General features: G+C 38.6%; 1 protein-coding gene and 1 long non-coding RNA gene across 3 annotated transcripts in view; one reads left to right on the top strand and one right to left on the bottom strand.

Annotated features, from left to right (window-relative positions):
* foxo3b (forkhead box O3b) overlaps positions 1-19,915 on the top strand; it is a 31,912-nt gene that overhangs the window by 3,312 nt on the left and 8,685 nt on the right. The gene's annotated exons all lie outside the window — the stretch shown is intronic.
* The window catches only part of LOC309482595, a 475,034-nt gene continuing 456,113 nt past the window's right edge, over positions 995-19,915 (bottom strand). Inside the window, exon 2 of the long non-coding RNA XR_014200331.1 lies at positions 995-12,594. This is a non-coding gene — a long non-coding RNA (uncharacterized lncRNA). The remainder of the gene's footprint in view (positions 12,595-19,915) is intronic.

Genomic DNA, 19,915 nt, shown 5'->3' with positions numbered 1-19,915 from the left:
TGTTACCTCGCGCTCTAAATATGATATATTTACACATTCCTGCACACATCTGATGACTCCAAGCAGATCTGTTTTAACACAACCACAGATAAACTCTCCTGCAGTTTGCCAGCCAATATCTACATTTGCATTTAAATAAAACATACACACACACAATAAATTATGTAAATGATGCATTTAAAGCATCAGCACTGAATTTATGTGCTGAAATGGAAATGAACCCCATCTAGTTTTTCCGTGATCCTACATTTCTTAATGATCTTAATGTGCACAAATTATTCGTTCAGATCTTTCTCTTTGAAATTTTGACCTCATAATTTTGAAATCAAAATATCTCAATCTTCCAGTAGAACGACTTCTCTCTGGTGACATATGCCGGACTTTTCCAATCATTTGGTCCGATTAAACCCCCCCCCCTCCCCCTCCCCCTCCCCCTCCCTCCCTCCCTCCCTCCCTCCCTTCCTCCCTTTCTTACGAATTCAAGATAGCAAGTTCACATTCAGATCAGGAGTCCATCCAATCAAACACTGTTGGATAGAACAAAACAGAGTGAGAACCCAGAATATAAGTTGAATTAAGAAACCGAAAGAGCAATGAAAATAGTCGTAAGATGTCTTATTCAAACACAAAGGTCAAGTACAGGTGCAAAAAATGACAAGAAGCTGCATCACTATGACTACCAGGTCACTGGTCCTCTCTGCTTTAATGAGAGGGTTTGGATGACATGTGATCTCATAAAGGCGTTCCTTTGTTTCTGCTGAACATACTGTTGTGACTGTGCAGGGGAGAGAGAGGGAGTGACTGCTAAAGCACAGATGACATTACAGCACCCACCTCTACTCTCTGCACTGAATGCTACAGGATAATGCTGTGTGTTTTTTAATGATCTGGTTATACAATTGGGTATGAATGTGGATTAAGTCTCGAATGTGTTTTAGATTAATCTTCAAGGTTTCTTTTGCAGGTGTACAAGTGGTAAGATTTGACTGATTAATCGTTCTCCTCCTCAATGAGCTCCTGCAGTGCCAGATCATATACCTCTAATGCAAAACGATGTACTCTACTCTTGAAAAAAGCCAGCTTTTAAATTATTCACTTCTTCAAGCATTAATTCAGGTCATTTTATTAATTTTTAAGTGAAACCTCTTAAGAATCTCTCACACACACATGCACATTTGCCTGCTCGCCGCTTTTAAACTTGTAATCTTGTCCACCAGACACTTGTCTATCCTCTTTGCCATGTTAGAACCTTGTGTAACCCTGCTGTTTATCTCACATTTGAAATATAATAAGATTATGTAACTTAAAAAGAACAAGCTACTGCTATAATGTGTTGCACCATTTTTGTTCCTGGAACACTTAATATGCTGAGCTGCCACGCTAGGCCCAATTGAAATGTTTCAGTCACGCTGATGAAAGTGATCCGGTCACCCTTCAGAGGGTCCGTATTTGGTGAATTTCACTTGGCACAGTTCCAGGATGTAGGTGGTCTGTTTTAAGTGTTTCTTGTAATCTTTTTATTGTCAAGAGAGTGGGGTAACAAATACAACATTAACATTATATATGCACATAATGCGTGCAAAATTGCACTTCTAGAAGTACATCATATACATCACATATACATCAGTACATGCATCTTTAAAGTTGCTATGAAACAGAAATAACAACAAATCTTATCTTCTGTATTGTGACGTACATTGTGAGTGTAATGGATTATCGAAAAAGAAAAAATGTTGGGTGGGGACTTGGTTCTTTGTGTAGGTTGTTGATTGGATTTTGAGATGTGAGCGTTGCACTCAAAAGTGGAGACAGATAAACGCAAGCTGGTGGGGGTGGAGTTTAAGCAGACTAAATGACTGGAGAAGTCCTGTAAACAGATTTTTTTTTTAAATGGATAGATTTTCATTTCATGCTGACTTTTAAAGAGGGTTTAAAAATGTGTTGAAGATATGTGCGACATTTTGCAGTTGCTATTCACTGTTTTATGTCTTGATTGACACATTTGAATGTTGATGTTTGGTGCTTTTATACATGCCTGGTCATGTTTAGGTGTGTGAGAGATCTTGAAAGTGAGTGTCACTGGGGTCATAGATGTTTTGCAATGGTTACACTAAAGCTTAAAGTATACTTTAGTTAAGATGTGAACGCTTGCCATATGCGTGCAGCCGAACGCATAGCCTTTCATAGTATACTCCATTTAATAGCATGCATGAACACATCCCCTTGCCTTGACACATGCACACTACAAAGTCTCGTCCTTTTCCAGTGTCTGCACTATTTCTCTCCAGAAGTTAAGACCAATAAAATATCTTTGTACTTTTTTTTTTTTTTTTTTTTTTTTTTTAAACTAAGAGTTGTTGGCATCTATTGTTGTTGTCGTCGTCGTCTTTAGTAGTTTTACGTTGTTGTTTTGTGAAACAACGGGCCGGGTCAGTGTTGCCACCTCTTGGACAAACCAATTAGTGCAAAACAATTGTGTAAGTGTGGTTACAAAAATCTGGCCATGTGCGTATTAAGCTGATGATGAAATGTACGGCCCTGCACACTGTGTACGTAAACCCTTGTACTCGTATGCAATATGCTTCCCAAGACAGTTTCAACCAACATCACTTGCTCTAACTCGTACATACAGTATGCACTTCCCCCCTCGTCCAGCAGACATTTTCATATTTGAAAACATTTGATTAAAACAGACTTCCTGGTGGAGTAGCTCTACTCATTTTAGACGCACATGCGCTGCGGTAAATACATTTGAATGTATTTCTAGTTCAGCCTGTGCTTCTTTCCACCTTTTCCGTGCCCTTAAATGTACCCGCTCAGTTTTTTAAAGGTGTACAAGCTTGAAACTCCTGAAAAGAATCCTGACCCATAATTTCTAATTACACAGGTCTCTCCCTGCCACAGTGCAGATAAATAGTTGTCGTTGAAACTTTAATTGAGTACAATAAAGCTAGATTTCTATGTCAGGAGCTTTTGGCCAGACAAAGCCAGCAGTAATGAGAGCAGATGCGGCTTTGTAGAGAATGATCATTGCAGTGAACATAGGGAAATTACAGTTTTAGGGAAATACTTTGTCAGTGATCTCATGCATCATCCCTTTGAAAGATAACAGAGAAACATTGTCAGACAGGAGTGGGCGAATATTAGCCTGGTTCTGGTGACGCAGAGGGTCTATTTTGGTGCTTTTACGTGGGAGTACATGTGTCGACTATTGATTAGACAAAAGATTGGATTGATTAACACAGATTATGGTCGCCTGAGTGTGGCGGTTCCTGTTTCGATTGTGAAGCAGGTGTTTAAATATGGTTCTGTGATGATGTAAGGCTTTCAGATCCTCCTTGACTAAGCAAATTTATTTTCTGTGACATAACACCACAGCGGCCACATGCACACAGTGAATTTGGTAGTCAAATTTATGATGGCTTCAGTATCAGCCATAAACTTAAATCACTGGAACCCAGGGAAACATTTTATGGGTGCAATAAATACAATATATATGACACTTAGTCAAAAGTTTCAGGTTTGAATAGCCAGGTTAAAAGTTTTCATGTAACTGCAACAATCACAGAGTAGCTCTTCCCACTGTGAAATCTCTACTGTAGGTTGTTTCCACCTTAAATCCTAGGGATTTTTCCCCCCCTCATCACGGTGGCCTTTGGATTGCTCACTAAATATCTCTTTGTTTGAATGTTTCTCAATCTGCATTTTACTGTTAAAGTGAAAACCTTTTCCAAGAACTGCTGTGAACAGTACAGTTCGACATATTGCACCAAACTAACACCTCTTATCAATACAGTGTGTTCTAAATAACAGGCCAATCAGATGTTCTACAGGTGGTGAGGTCATCAGCACAGGACTATTATCTGTTTTAAGAGTCCATTGCCTTGCACGCTATCAGTGGAGGCTTATCTCTTTTCACTGCACCTTCAGTGTTTACACACCTGTCTTTAACCTGCCCCTGGGTCAGTTCTGGTGATATAGATGTCAGTGGAGGCCAGTGGATCAAGCTGAATGGGGGCCAAAGCGCTGACTTAGCAGTAAAGTCTGCAATGGTTCCAGCTGCTGGACACATCAGCAGTTTGTTATCAGTCAGCTCAGTCAGAGTGAGGAAGCAGTATATCAGGAACATTATGGGCTAAAGTAATGTGGTACATGCCTTTTGGCACGCATTTGAACACAGCCGTTCTGATCTCTAACTAATGTTGTGTGTATTTTTGGTTAGATTCGCAGAGTTTTGTCCCATTTACCTCTGCCTGCCCTCCTCCCCCTTTCTCTTTCTCCATGTTTCTCTCTCTATATTCTCCCATGTGTGCTACAGTGTTTATGGGGGCATGAAATCGCTCCATAGCTCCTGGGCATCTCGTGTGCTGTCTTACTCAGACTGCCATCACTGACATGTTGCTTGCTCTGTTTGTCTCTCATTTGTTCTTTCCTTTTTGTATTTCACATTCTCAGAAAAGATCATTCTCTATCTGTCTTTGCATATCAAATCATTACCTCTCCGTAAAAAAAAATTGTTTCAATCTAGTCAGTGTACAGTAGGTCCAGTACACCATAACATAAACATAATGGATGGTTGAAGAAACTTATTTACTGATGAATTGTGCTTCTTTCTCACACAATTTTGGATTGATCCATTATTTTTATTATCGGGGTTTGAAATTAAATCATTAAAAATGAGTATATTTTATAATTCAGAATGTGTATTTACACATCCACAGAAGAATCAAAATGCATCACATGTTTGAAATCTGCAGACTGCAGGACATACAGTGATGAACAACGAGAAATCACTCTGATGTGCAAGACTTGCAGTATTTGCAAGTACACAGAATTTGTTCACATGAAGTCTAGAAGGGATAATTGAAAATATTGTTATTAAAAATGGAAATTCTGTGCATTTACCCACCTTGTTGTTTCTAAACCTTCTTTTGTGTTCCGCAGAAGGTAGTCATACAGGTTTGGAATGACTTGAGGGTGAATAAATGATGACAGAATTTCCATATTTGCGTGAACCATTCCTTTATAATCCCAGAATCAAAAAATAAAGCAATCCATTTATTTCAGTACTAATAAAATGTATATTAAATAATGTATGATTTGATTAGAGAACTTACCTCACTACCTTTTAAAAAGTTTAGGGTCAGATTTTTTTTATGCAAGAAATTAATACTTTTATTCAGCATTGATCAAACAGTGACAGTAAAGTCATTTATAATTCTAATATACAGTTAAAAAAAAAGTTATTTGAATTTTCTATTCATGATAGGATCATAAAAGAAATGTATCATGGTTTCCACAAAACATTAAGCAGCACAACTGGTTTCAACGATGATAATACAAATAATTATTTCCTAAACACTAAATCACCATATTAGAAATATTTCTGAAGGATCATGTGACACTGAAGGCTGGACTAATGATGCTGAAAATTCAGCTTTCCCACCGCATTAATGAATTACATTTTAAACCTATTAAAATAGTAAACGGTTATATTAAATTGTAATAATATTTCACAATATTACACTTTACTATCACAAGTTTCACATTAAAGAATCTTACTGACCCCAAACTTTTGAAACGGTAGTGTATAGTGATCGTTTGCTTGAGTGGCATGGAGAGTCACAGGGTTTATAATGAGCAAACATGCTCCTCATCGATTGCACTCGCCAACATTCACGCTCTCTGAATGCCGCAAACCAAGCATGCAGGGTTCACAGAGTTTACACAATCCTACTGTATATTCATATACCCCTATGACACCCCCTTTGCCTTTAAGGAGTAGTTAAGAGGCCCTAAGTCTATTTCTTCTTGTTTCTCTCGTTCCTGTGGTGTGTGTTGATGCTTTTGACATGCACAAAGGCAAATGGGCACAGACAAATGCACACACCCCTTTTCTGGGAACGGTAATGCATTTCCTTGCTCATATGCTTCAAAGAGAGGGCTTTTCTTTTTTTGTGTGGATGAAAGCATGTGCGCTTGAGTGACCATATGCAGTAATGTAGCGTGAACTCTCTGTACCGTTCTCCACCCGCGGTTCGGCATGCACTTGCAACGATGTTGATCTTAAATCTGACGATGGTTTGTTGGAAATAAAAATGCGTAAAACCAGTAGACAGAGTTCAGCTAATGTATGTTTTTTTGTCAATGGATACGCATTTTGGCTTCCTAATATGTTACAACAGCGATGATTAACAAAAAACGTGGTCAAAACAGTCACTCTTTGTAAACTTTGTTCAATAGGAGTGCCGGATGCACTGTCATCACCCGGGTGTTGATAGCCCGTGAGCGTAGGTGAGACCTGTGTAGCACAAGCTGCTATCTGTGTTTAAACTAAACTCATTTAAGCCTTGCTGATTTAAACATTCAAGCACAAGAATACACGAAAGGGAACACACACACACACACACACTTTTATCATTAGTGCTGAAAGGATCTAGTCTGTGAAGGGAAATTGAAAGGAACTTGTCTGTGGTGTTACAGTATCCTCTTCGTTTTCTGCTTTTTATTTCTCTCTTTTTAGAGGCCCAATAAGGGTCTACATGGGTACCAAAAAAAGGGGCCCCTCGCCTTCTCTCTCTTCCTTTTTTTTTTTTTATCTGAGTTTCCCTCCTTCTCTTTCTCTCAGATTACTGTGAACGGGTGGGTGGGGGTGCGAGGTTACACTTTCCCATGTTGTGTGTAAACCTTGAGGAAACACACAGTCTCGACGTTGCTTTGAATACAAACGACTCAGACTCAGCTTTCAACAGTGTTATGAAAGCTATGCATGAAATTTTTTTTTTTTGGTGAGAGATCTTGGTTGGCTTGGTTGACATTGCTACAATTGCTCAAATAAGTGGTTTATGCTGAATGTTGTGTGCTTATAGTTCACTATCTTGATCTTATTTCCATTGGTCCAAGTGAAAATTAAATAACCACACGGTTTCGTGCTACTTGGATACAGTGAAACTGTGGTCAGGGTGCTGTGGTGTAAAAAGCAGTGAGTTGGCTATGCAACGTTTTGGTATTGGGTAAATTTATAGTGCAATATCTTAAAACATGAACAAATAAATATTAAAATGATACACAATTAATGTGAAGTTGCACACAACCCACATTGTGCACCCTTCAGATAAAGCCACATTAAAAAAAGAAAGGAAAATGGCAAATGGAGAGAGAAGATACAGACGGATAGATGGAGACTATTCCAGTGGGAGAGGATTTCTGATGATCTAGCTGGGGATGACATCACCGCTCGACTGAAAGGGCTTTTAGACTGATTGATTCGAGTGAGAATATGGCGCTGACGTGTGTTAGCATTTGCGGTATCAGTGCCACATATGATAGTGTGTGTATTATTGGTATGAATGATTGGTAAAGTCGTTGCCTTTCCCTACAGATTTGTTTCCCTCCCAGCACTGCCCAGTAAATATGGGTTAGTGTGCCTTTCCTGTCTCTCCTCTCCCCACTTCTTCCCCCTGTTTGTTTTACTTTTCCTTTTCTTCCACCCAGCTTTTTGCTCCCTTCTATTTTTTCTCTCTTCCTGCAGCTGTGCAGCGGCTCCAAGGTTTTTCCAGGAGAACACAAAGGCTTGGAACAGCCAGGCTTTCAGACACACAGTGTTATTTTTGTGTTCGTCAACCTCTTAAGTCAACTTACAACCTCTGGTTAATACACCAATGTTGTTTTGTACAAGACTTGTGTTTGATATAGGCATGTTGTAGACAGTATGTGTTGTAAAAGGCAATTTTTCAGTGGTGTGATGTGTAGTGTGAGGATTAGTCTCTAAACTTGAGGCTTAGTCAGGTGGCCGGTCATATGAGCTGACTTGGTGTACAACGTGTGCAACGTACAACATACAGTGTGTGCGTACAGAGAGCGAGCGGAGATTAAACTAAGGATCATAGTGTAATCTGCTGTGTGGTTACATCAGCTTCACTATCACACCAGATTGCATAATGCAGAGAGAAATGACACCATGAAAAAGAAAAGAGGTGGAGAGTCATGGAAAAAGGCAGGTATAAACACTCTTCCAGATGATAAAAGAGAATGAAGAAAGTGTTTTGATTTTCTACCAGTTGCGGACCAGGATGAGACTTTGAGGATGTCAGGACTCAAGCTCTGTGACAATGTTTTCCAATCTTTTTGTCTTGCATATCCTTACAGCCTCCTGCCTACAAAAAATGAAAAATGGGGGAAAAAAATCAGACCCATCAAGTAGCATACATAATAATCTACAAAATAATGTAACTTCTAGATGTGTAATCATGCAATTACAACTCTTACTGAAAAAAAATCATGATTAGTTACTGTAATTTATATATTATATTTAATATACACTACCGTTTAAGATTTTTTAAAGGATGGATCAAACAAATCAAAAGTGACAGTAAAGACTTTTACATTGTTACAAAAAATGTTTTCCATCTTTATATTCATCAAAGATTAGAAAAAAAAAAGGTATCATAGTTTCCACAAAAATATTAAGCAGCACAACTGATTTCAACATTGATAATAAGAAATGTTTCTTGACCACCAAATCAGCATATTAGATCAATTTTATTAGAATAAAAATTCAGCTTGGCTGTCACAGGAATGAGTTACATTTTAAAACATATTAAAATAGAAAACTGTCATTTTAAATTCTAAAAATAATATTTCACAATATTACAGTTTTTACTGTGTTCTTGATCAAATAAATGCAGCCTCGTGAGCATAGGAGACTTACCGAATTCAAACGTTTGAATGGTAGTGTCGTTCAGTTAAATGTATAATCTTCCACACAAGGTTGTTTCCTTCTTTTCTGTTAAAAGGGAACAGAAAATAAATCTGATGAATCATGATTCATTATTTTAATGTAAAAAATAAATAAATAAATAAATGCATTCAAAATGTTTTACTTGTAAATATATATATATATATACAATATGTTCAATATGTTTAACAAATCAAAATCTTTACAAGTACCCCAATGATTAGGAATCACTGCTCTATTATATGACCTCCTGATGACCCTGCTTTGGTGTTTGGTGAATATGTGTGGGCGCAAGAGCATTTATACAGGAGTTCATGTTTCTTTGTGTGTGTCAGGGTATACCGAGTGTATTTTTAATTGGCCTATACTACCCTCTTCATGGTCCACTGAGGTTTCATCTCAGTGGTGAACAGGCAGATTTAACATCAGTCAGGTACCCCATCATTTAGACAAACAAAACCCTGCACAGGGAACTCTGAAATAGTAAACTCTTGTGCAAGGGCTGCAAGAAAAATAGTCATATATAATTTCCATTCTTGGCGAGCATTTGTGTTCCTGCTTTAACTCTAAAATTGTATAGCGACTGTGAGAGCTTGTGCTGAGGGTGAGGCGTGCTATTGGCTGACTTGTACTCCTCCCCTGTCTGTGATTGGCTCGAAGGCTCAGTGGGGCACTCAATCAGCGCACTGGAAGCATATGTAGGTCAGTGTGTAGCTGTGCTGCATGGTATGTTCGTGTGTGTGTGTACCGCGCGGTCGCGTACTCTGGCAGTCCTCCAGCTTTCTCTTTCAGAGTTAGAGAAGAGAGCGGAGGGGGAGGGAGAGAAGGAGAGGACAGAGGGAGGAGTAGACTGTGAGGCCTCTTTAATCCAGTCTGTGCATTAACGACACTAAACGCATTAGTGTTTAGTCTCAGATTGGTGACAAACATTTGGAACAACTTTTCTGAATGTACTGTAACAGATTTGCATTTCGTGGCCTCAGTTACTCTTTTAATCCTGTAAAAATAATCTTGCTGCCAACGAGAATGTCAACAATGGCCGGTTACTATGACATGACCTCTGAACCAACGTTCGCCCAAACCACTTTATATAAATACACGAGGATGCAAACATCAATCAATCAATGCTTCTCGCTCTCTTTTTTTTTTTTTAACTAGACGTACCGTTGGCAACCTTAACAGCCTACGACTTGGAAAGCTGTGGTGTTTTCGAAGGAACTGGATTTACAGTGAAAATGAGAGTGAAAGGGAATGCCAGAAGGAGAAAATCAGACTTTGAGTGTTGTCCAAAACTACACTTCTGTATCTGCCTTTAACGACTGTGCCCTCCGAGTGCCCCATGTACTTCTCAAGCACTTCCCTCTGGCATGGCCAGGAATTTAGATCAAGTCCCTAAGGCGTGCCACAAAAAGCACAGAAAGTCTGTTGAGCGGCTAAGCTTACCCGCAGTGAATAACTGTCCCGTCTAAAAAGCTCCCACTGCACACACGCACATGTGCTAGGCAACCTGGCACAGGCGAAAACACCAACTCTCTATCTCCAGACGCTGGATGTCTAGACGGAGAGAGCGAAAAGATCGGACAAAGAGTCTCCTGAGCATCTCTGTCTGTGCATTTTACAGTGAACCAGCTCGAGTGAGCACGCACACACTTCTACGTGCACACGTACCCAAGTACAAAATTACTAAAAGCCTGGGGGGCACATTCTACACTTCAATGAATTATGAATCACTGTTGTTAGGCAGACTGAATGCACAAGGTCTTTGCCCAGATTTCATACAGCCTACATGCAAAGCTCAGTAGTGTGTCTAGAACCATATTGTTAGCAGAAATATGTGATCCGGTTACTTTTTACAAACTATATCTATCAACTTACTATCATTATCTATCTATCATTGTATATATCTATCTGTCATATACAGACAGACATACAAACCGATGGATGTCTGTCATTCTGAAGCCTGTATGTCACATCCATTCATATGTGAATAGACAGATAGCATGTCTATGATATACAGTATGTCTAGATATAGGTCTATATTGAATCGGTTAAAAATGTAATCAAATATATACTGCATGCTTTCATATGGCTTAAAGAATTGTAATGAACAACAGTCAGCTTATAAAAAACACAGTGTTTAAACAGGAGTTTCATTGAAACGCAAGTTGAGAGTAAAAAAAAAAAAAAAAAAAAAGTGTCAGCTGACAGCCATATCTTAAAGAGTAAACACATATTATTCCAGTAGATGGACGAAGAGGAACTGAAGAGTAAACATCCTGCACACCTCTGTTGGCTTTTTCGCCTTGTCTCGTGATCTGACCGCCATGTCTGTACGTCTGCAAATAAAAATAGAACATAACCTTACTTCCCTTTTCTGATGACTATTTTAAACGGCAAATTATGGCCTTAGTCACTGCTGTGGGTGAAAAAGCGTTAGCATTTTTGATGCAAGATAAGCAATGGTGAGGTCAGTTTAAATTCAGTTAAGACATTTAATAAATATTGGTATTTTAATTTCAGGGAGGATGGAGATGAGTGATTGAGTAGACATACTGTATAGGTGTGTGTGTGTGTATGGGTGTTACAGAATGTGTCAGAAAGAAGGTTGCAATGCAGGTTTTTCAAGTTGTCTCAGAGTTGTACTTTCCAATCCTCAACTGAAGAACTTGTCAGCTCTTTTTTTTGCCCATCAAACCCCCTTTCTTTCTAAGTTTCTGGAGGGATTACTGCGCAGACTTTCAAAAGTGGTTTCATGGTGAGATTGAGCCTCTGGATTGGCACCCTGCTTGTGTATCAGTGTTCTTTAGTGGATGGAAACCAGTGCTATATGCTCGCACACATATGTCTTGATTGTGCTGAGTTCCAAAGCTCTCCCCTAGAGCTCTTTTTTTTTTAATTCCAGAGAGAGGCCTAGTTCAACTATGAGTGTGCGTGTGTAATGATTCTGGAAGGAGTCCAATTTGCCGGAAAGCGTGTGAATGCAATGGAGCTGTGCCAGAGAGTTCAGCGCAGTAGATGAGTTGTTACTGGAAGGCTTTTGTTCTGGGTTCCACTAGAGAAAAGCCCTTTACAGGAGTCAGCCAGTCAAAATGGCAGAAGGGAGAAAGAGGAGGGGGAAAAAAACCAAATGTCCTACTTGTGAGACCGATCTATTATCGAGGACTTCACTAACAGCCTTTAAGATTCAGCTCAGATACCACTGCCATGGAGTTCCTGTCCGTAATAAGCCAAAATTACCTCAAGCAGTTTTCTAGGAACAGTGGCTTGCTTTGGACTATCTCAGAACTAATTATGCCCCTAGTCATCATAATTCATATGTGTGTTTTAATGCAAAATAGACATATCCCAGTGAACGGATCAGATAATAATATATATGGGTTAAAAAAAAAAAGTATTTAGACACTTATACATACTGTAAAATCTCGCAATTTTCATTATAATTATTATAGTTTTGCTATTGTAATTTTTTTTAATCACTTCCATAATACTTTTATGTGATTATTTGCAATTTTTGCAATTACTTTGACCGAACTGGTCCCAATGTGATTTTTAGTATGGTGTAAGTGTCAAAATATTTCTTGGGGCCCCTGCCCATATACAGTATATGATCTCTGGAACAGGAAATAGTTGGAGAAAGAGCTTTCAATGGTTGTGGAAGTGAGGTATAAGAGTGAGACTTGTTACACACTAATGAAGTTAAGGGTAAAGGTCTGTAGGATGTTGTCGTAGTGTCACTCTCAACAGCTAATTGGTAATGACCCTTATGTAAAAACCTATTCTTATTACTTGCACCTGTAAAAAACAAATGTCTAGTGTAAGCTAGAACATTCTCGTTTAGGAATTAGTTGATTGGAACTCTCTCTCACACACACACACATACATACATACATACATACATACACATACATACCACTAGTATAACAGAGGTTACACTAACTTATTAGCTTATTTTTATCAGTTATTATTTTGTGTATGGGTCATTAAATTTCTTATAGATTTCTGCTCGTTCTAAACCAGATACAGATTAATTAGCACAGTAAGATTACATTCATTTGAATGCATTAGTGAGAGAGAGATTGCGTGTGTGGATTAACCCTACCTGTCTGTGCAGCGTCTCTCTAATAATAGTGAGCCGTTGGTTTTACTTCAAAAATACACAAAAAATATGCTAGAACTTTTCCGTTTTTAAGCTATTGATAAAAGAGTTTAGTAAGTTTCTGCGCTCCTGAATGTTTCTGTGTGTGTGCGTGTGTGTGCGCGTGTAGACCGACACACAAGTTTAGAACGGCAATTATTTTACCTTTACAATAAACTGTTCATTCACCCGATCAATAATATTGAGTATCCAGATGGTTTAAACATCTCATTATGTCATTTTAACTGGTGGAAACGGAGCAATAAAAGTGGACTTCAAAGATTTCTTATCCTGTGGTCCCCTCTATAGGACAGCATTAGTATTACAGCCAATGTAAATCTATAGGATTTTTTTGGAGTTTTGATCATAATTTATATTAAAACCTAAGTCCGATCAGTTAAAAAAGATATAGCACACTGAGTCAGAACAGTCTGAAGGTCGTTGTTGTTAGCCACCACATGATCAGTGACTAGCTAACGTCAAGCTTAAAGTGTCATGGCGGATCATTAAAGTCGACTAGTCTGTGCAACCTCTAGTCAGAATATGCTAGACGACATCTACCAGAAGGGGTTAAGAGGACCACGCTAACCAGGCAAACCTTGACCCCTTGAATATGACGCAGGGGATTGTCATATATCTCAGTGAAAGGAAAATGTGAGGGCGAAAGAGAAAGTGTGGCGGGGGAGGGGGAAATCAATAGACAGACACAGCTCAGAGGACATGTCCGTGAGATGTGTTTCAGTGCGTTTCGTCATGATGGGGAGCTGCAGCATTACTGAGCATGTGGTTAAACCTTGTGTGCCTCAGAGAACCAGAACAAAGAGACGTGAAGAGAGAAAAGGAGATGAACGAATAAGTGAAAGATCGAAGCTTCCTAAACCAGTTAAACGGAGAAGGGACTGTCCCAGACACACAAACACTGACCCAGCACAAGAAAACATGCTCTTGTTTGTTTGTTTTTGTTTATTGAGTTGTTGTTGGGTTTTTTGTTCGACTCAACTGGTGTGTGATTGGCTTGGGACAAAAAAACATTGTGTAAAAAGCTTTTTTCTTGTAGCCTTTTCTTGTTACAGTGTATAGACGAGACAGCAAAAGAGCAAACAAGTAAGGGAAAAGCAGAGACGGAGAGGTTTATGTTATGCGTATTCCTGCACGTCTCAATATTTCTATGTTTAGAACTGTAATCTCCTATTTATCCAAACACACGTACACAGCCAAAGTGACCCCAGCCTTAATCATCTAATCAGTCCAGTTTATTTTGAAGGAAGACATTAGCAGGCAGCGCTCTTGACCGTTTTCAATATTATAGAGGTTAAAGGTGCACTCAGCATTTTTTGTTTATGTCGAGGTGGGGTACCGTAGATAGCAATTACCTTTGACTGACACTTAGTGGTGCGGATTTTGCATTACGCAAACATACACATTTTTAGTTATTGCTACACTGCACTGTAAAAATATTTGATTCACAGTCAGCCATGATAAATTTCTCCTGCCAGTGAAAGTGTCCAATAAAACGGGGGTTATCGAGATAAAGTGAGTAATATTATGCTGGTCATGTGATCTTTACATGGTGGTGACCTGCGGAATAAAACTGCTTTTATTAGGGTGACCATTGTCTTCAGTGGAACAGAAAAGAAAATATTTTGTAGATATATTAATTTTATTTTTGTCCATGTAACTTACTGTACCTTTTAAGATCAACTCAGGCTACACAGTTTTACACAGAGAACATGAACTTGTCACCTTATCCGAAGTCACATTGCATCAACCACTGATAACGTTCTTCCCCTTTTCCCCTCTATCTCCATCAAACACATGCACAGAGCTGCACAAAGGCTTTAAAACTGCAAGCAAAGCAAAAGCTTAATTGGTATAAGAGCCAAAGGAGTGGATTCCTACATTATTTAGATGATTGATATTTGGTACTTGCGGGTAAAACTCCCATGAGATTATCTGCAGCTGACTGTGCATGTGTGATATAACTCAGAAGTAGGTCACCTGGTCACAGAACAAGTGTTTTGTTTAAAGACCGAGCATTGCTGTACAGATCTGTGTGTGACACAATGTGCGCCATATACTTGCACGTGCAACACGCAGAGTGTATTTTTGTTTGTGTGTGTCACATCAGCAGAAACAGGAAATCATGTGGCCCAAAAGTCAAGGCAGCAGGAACTGGGAGAGAATTGCTGGTACAGCAGAAAACCCTGTAAAAAACTCTCTGCTGCAACGCTAATTTCTTTGTCTCTTCTTTTCAGGTCCGTTGAGACCCTCGTGAATTATACGTCCTTGTAGTGCAGGCGTTACTGTAAATGATCTTCATACGGTGATATTCATTAAGTGTTGCATGTAGAGGTGCGATAAAGACATGATACCTTGTTGTTATCTAGTTTTAGCAGAAAAATGTGTGTGGGGGTGATGGCTCTTCATACTCCGCAGAGCTCAGCAAAGTAAAATGCAAGTTTCTTCGCAAATATTTCAACATAAGGCACACACACACAGACACAACATAATGGTACCTCTGGTTATGTTTAGTGGGCTAAAAGTTGAGGTCAGGGCATGTTTGCTCAAAAAGAGTCATCTAAATTGCGTCTGAAATTGCTCCCTATTCCTAGCCTGGAAATCCAGACTTAAATCTAAAAGATTAATGGTCTGGCGTCGACTAATGAAAATCATCCAGCTCGAGGGACGGCACCAAGCATGCATTTGAAATCTCACTGCACGCAATTGGATAACACTACGACCAATCACAACAATAAACCCCATGCGCTTAGCTACCAGCGGAGCTAACTGGTAGATTATACTCTTACCGTATCCGGTCGGCAAAACAGCAAAAACGTTCTTCTTGCAAAGGAACGATTCGAGCGGCGTCTTCTGTTCCTGTTTTAGATAAAAAGCCAAGTCTAACTCGTTCATTGTAGCGGCCAAAGCCGTTTCAAACAACTGGTGTTCATCCATAGCCATCTAGCAATGTTTACTAATGACTTCGACGTCACAGCGCTGTCGTCATCTGTTTAGCTCACCTCTGGCCCGCCTATATCAGATAACCCGATGTGATTGGTGCAGCTCAGATCGAGGGGCATATTAAATGAGCATCATTACTAGACACCAGAGTAACTCGCTGAGCAAATTCAACTTGTGCTCTTGCGAGAACTCTGGATTACCAGGGTACCCTATTCCAGCTACTTTGTAGTGAATTCTGAATGAACAACTTTTTTAATTTATAGCGTACAGCCAATGTACATTTACCTGCTATATTTTCTGTTATCCAAAGCGAGAGGCATAACAGTGTAATATTGTGAATGCACAGTGGAATTTAATAATAATGTGGTAAAATGTCATAACACCCTGGGCTTTGTCATCTTGAGGTATATTGACTTGTTTTCGGACACATTCTGCTCTGCATTTTGCATTGCGCAATGTTTCTCTGTCTCTCTCACGTGTAAATAACGTAAAACAGGCCTCCCCACCGAATAGTGAATGAGTGAGCGATTTCGGACATTTTGATAGCTAATTACCTTATAGTTAGCTAATTATCTTAAACAGCAATCCACTTCAACACCAATTCATGAAATTCATGTCATACAATGAAATTTTAAAACCAAATGAAACACAGGCTTGCCGTTTGAGCAAGCTGCACCCTTCATAGCTAGAAAAGCCGCAGTGTATACACATTCTCAAACACACAAACACCCGCAAAAAATAAAACAGAACAGGGCCTTTTTTAAATCCAGCCCAGATGTGTACAAGAGCGACAAACATTCGCATAGAGACGAGGCCAAACACTGATAAAGATGTTTTCAGTTGCTCCCAAGAGCCACAGTAATGTGACGACAACAGCCACTATACGAACAAATTAATTATGAGAATATTAGAGCAGAAATAAAGAAAACCTGTTCCATTAGGAGTCTTTGTAAAGGGAATCAGTCAGTGAATCATCCCAACAGTGTCGCGCAATACTGTGCATGTGACAATTTTACAGAGGCAAACCTTTGAAAACCAATTATTAACTGAAATGTCACAAGCTCTGTCTGCCATTATAATGGGGTAAATATAGCAGCTTTAGTCGTCCAAATACGTGTTCGATACATTCTGCTTGCATTCTGCTAGAAAAACAGGTTCCAGGAACGATAAAGTGAGAACCAAATACAGCAATGATTGAGAACAGATTTGTTGGAGCCATGAGGGCTTGTTTTATTGCTTTACTGAAGAAGAAAAAAACAACCTCTCTATTATAACATTTGGAAAAAAAAATTCTTCTTTAAATCTTATACTAGCAGACCTGTCTGGTGAAGACATGAATAAATAGATCCCTAGTCTATCAATTTGGCCAAGTTAACCTGGGACATCAAGGGGACACAGTGTTCCAAATTGCAGCTAAAAATATCACGTGTGGCTGAAGTCTGTTCAGTGTTGTTTATCTGTTGAGTAGGTCGTGGGTCTTTCATATTCCAAGAGAGATGCCAAACAGGGTGTGGACCAAGAGTTTGGACATGTGGGAAGCGTGTTGAGCAGCAGAGAGAAATGCATGATAGACGTGCATTGTAAGGAATGTCACATGCGTGTGTGTATTTTATGCATGTGTGAGGAGTTTACTATGATGATGAACTTTAAAATCCAAGGGCAGGCAGGCATACGTTTCTCATGGGCTGATAGTCATCTTTCCCTTTTTTTGTCCCTCTTTTACATTTCTATACTTTGCACAGCCTGTGTAGTCCATCACACTAAATAGCTGAGCTTTAGATGTGGTCCAGTCATTCATCACCACCTGACAGGAAGGGCACATTTAGTACTAGAGAGAGGGTGTAATCTTCTCCACTGGATTGGTTAGATGCAGTTTTGAAACTCTGTACAGTTTGTACTTCAGAATAATTTTTTGTCTATGATCTGGATTTTATTAGAGAAATAATGAATAAATATTCATTATTTACAAAAAAAAAAAGTATAAGATTTTCTTTGTTTTTATTTTATTTAATAAAAAAAATCATGGTGATATTTATATTTTCGGTAACACTTTACAATAAGGTTCATTAGTTAACATTAGTTAACTACCTTAGTTAACATGAACTAAGAATGAACAATACTTCTACAGCATTTATTAATCTTAGTTAATATTTATTTCAAACATTTACTAATACATTATTAATACCAAACCAAAGGTTGTATTTGTTAACATTAAAGCACTGTGAACTAACATAAACAAACAATGAACAGCTGTATTTTCATTAACTAACATTAACAAAGATTAATAAATACTGTAAAAAATGTATTGCTCGTTGTTAGTTCATGTTAGTTAATACATTATCTAATGTTAACTAATAAATCTTATTGTAAAGTGTTACCATATTTTCTATATTGACGTGATTATATAACTCTGGCTGTGTCTCAATTAAGAGGCTGCATCCTTCGAAGGCTGCATGTAAAAGACCAAAGGCTGTCCCATTCAAACTGGCTCCTTTGAACGCAGCCTACAAATGCATCCTCCATTCTCGGGGCCGCGAAGGATAGAAGGAATGGATCCTTCACAGCCTAGCCAATCCAAAGATTCATTGCACGCCAATAATGACTGGATTTTTTTGAGAGAAAATACAAGATTATACTTTTAAATGCAAGTTTTTACTTAGCTAGACCATCCCATTTAACAACGCTCAGTTAGACCTTCGCGGACTTCGAAGGCATGGCCATTGAATTCCACATCCTTCGAAGGATGCAGCCTCTGAATTGGGACACAGTTATATTATAATAATATAGTTTATATTCATATTTTGATTTAGATGTTTTTTTTATATGTTTTTGGCTTTTTTTATATCTATATACAGTAGTTTTTATTTATTATTTTATTTTATTTCTGCTTTTAGTTAATACATCAAATTAAACTAAATTAAAGAGAATTGAGAAATGTTAGTTGATGTAAATGTATGAATTTAGCTGAAATAAAATAAATGTTTTATTATTTCAGTTAATATTTTTCTCAAGTAACGAATATGTTTTTAGGGTTTTTTTTTTGGTTAACTATAATAACCTGTTATATACGTCACAAACCATCAGGAACTGAAGAATAATTATAATGGTATCAAATTTATTTTCCATCTCCATTGTGTTTGTTTAGAGTTGAACGGGTGGGATTTATGGTTCTTTGGCACACAACACAGCCTGATAATAGGACTAGCTGTACCCAAGACCCAGATAATGTTGTCCTAAGATACTCCATGCCACCTAATACTATTACTAAACGAGCAATGCTGTGACCTCTCAATGAGTCAGTGCCTGTGACATGCTAATGACTGTGTTTGCCAAGCTCTTGAATGTGTTAAAACGTCAGAGAGTGAGCATGTTTATATGAATATTTGTGTTTGCAAGCTATAAATACTCAGCTGAAATGTGAGGAAACCGGTTAGGAGTGATTGTGTATGTTTGCTAGACAGCACAGGTGACAAATACTGACCTACAGTGAGGTCAGCCATGCAATGGTGCATGTTTGTATACGCCTGTATATAAACGCAGTGATTGGCTAAACAGAGTAGGCTCGGAAGGCCACCACCCCCCTGGACGGTCCCAGAATAAACAAGGTCTTTGAACATGCCACATTATGCAATGTGCGCACAAATGCTCATACCCTGCTTAGGCACTCTTACATGCTTAAGATTCTTTGTACTGTTCATGTTTTGGAAACATACGCCCCGATTATTAGTTCTGAATAAAACTCTGACGGGAAAGAATAAACATTTGCATGCAGTTATATACTTGTTTTTAGCTGGTTAATCGTGCATGACCTGCACAATAACACAAATGACTTTAATTTATGTGTTTTGTACTTTTAGTGAGCAAAAGAAATTCTTATATGGTTGGCTGGGATGTATGGACCTCAGAAGTAGCATAAGAATAACAGAAGAAAGAGAACAGAAAACACAGAATGTACTTTGAGAGAGAACTGGATTCTCTCTCTCTCTCTCTCTCTCTCTCTCTCTCTCTCTCTCTCTCTCTCTCTCTCTCTCTCTCTCTCTCGTCTGGTTTACTATCTTTGTGTGGACTCTCCATAGATGTAA

This window comes from Leuciscus leuciscus (assembly GCF_965113295.1).
Source record: "Leuciscus leuciscus genome assembly, chromosome: 19".
NCBI classification, from domain to species: Eukaryota; Metazoa; Chordata; class Actinopteri; order Cypriniformes; family Leuciscidae; genus Leuciscus; species Leuciscus leuciscus.
This window is presented reverse-complemented; position numbering and strand designations above follow the sequence as displayed.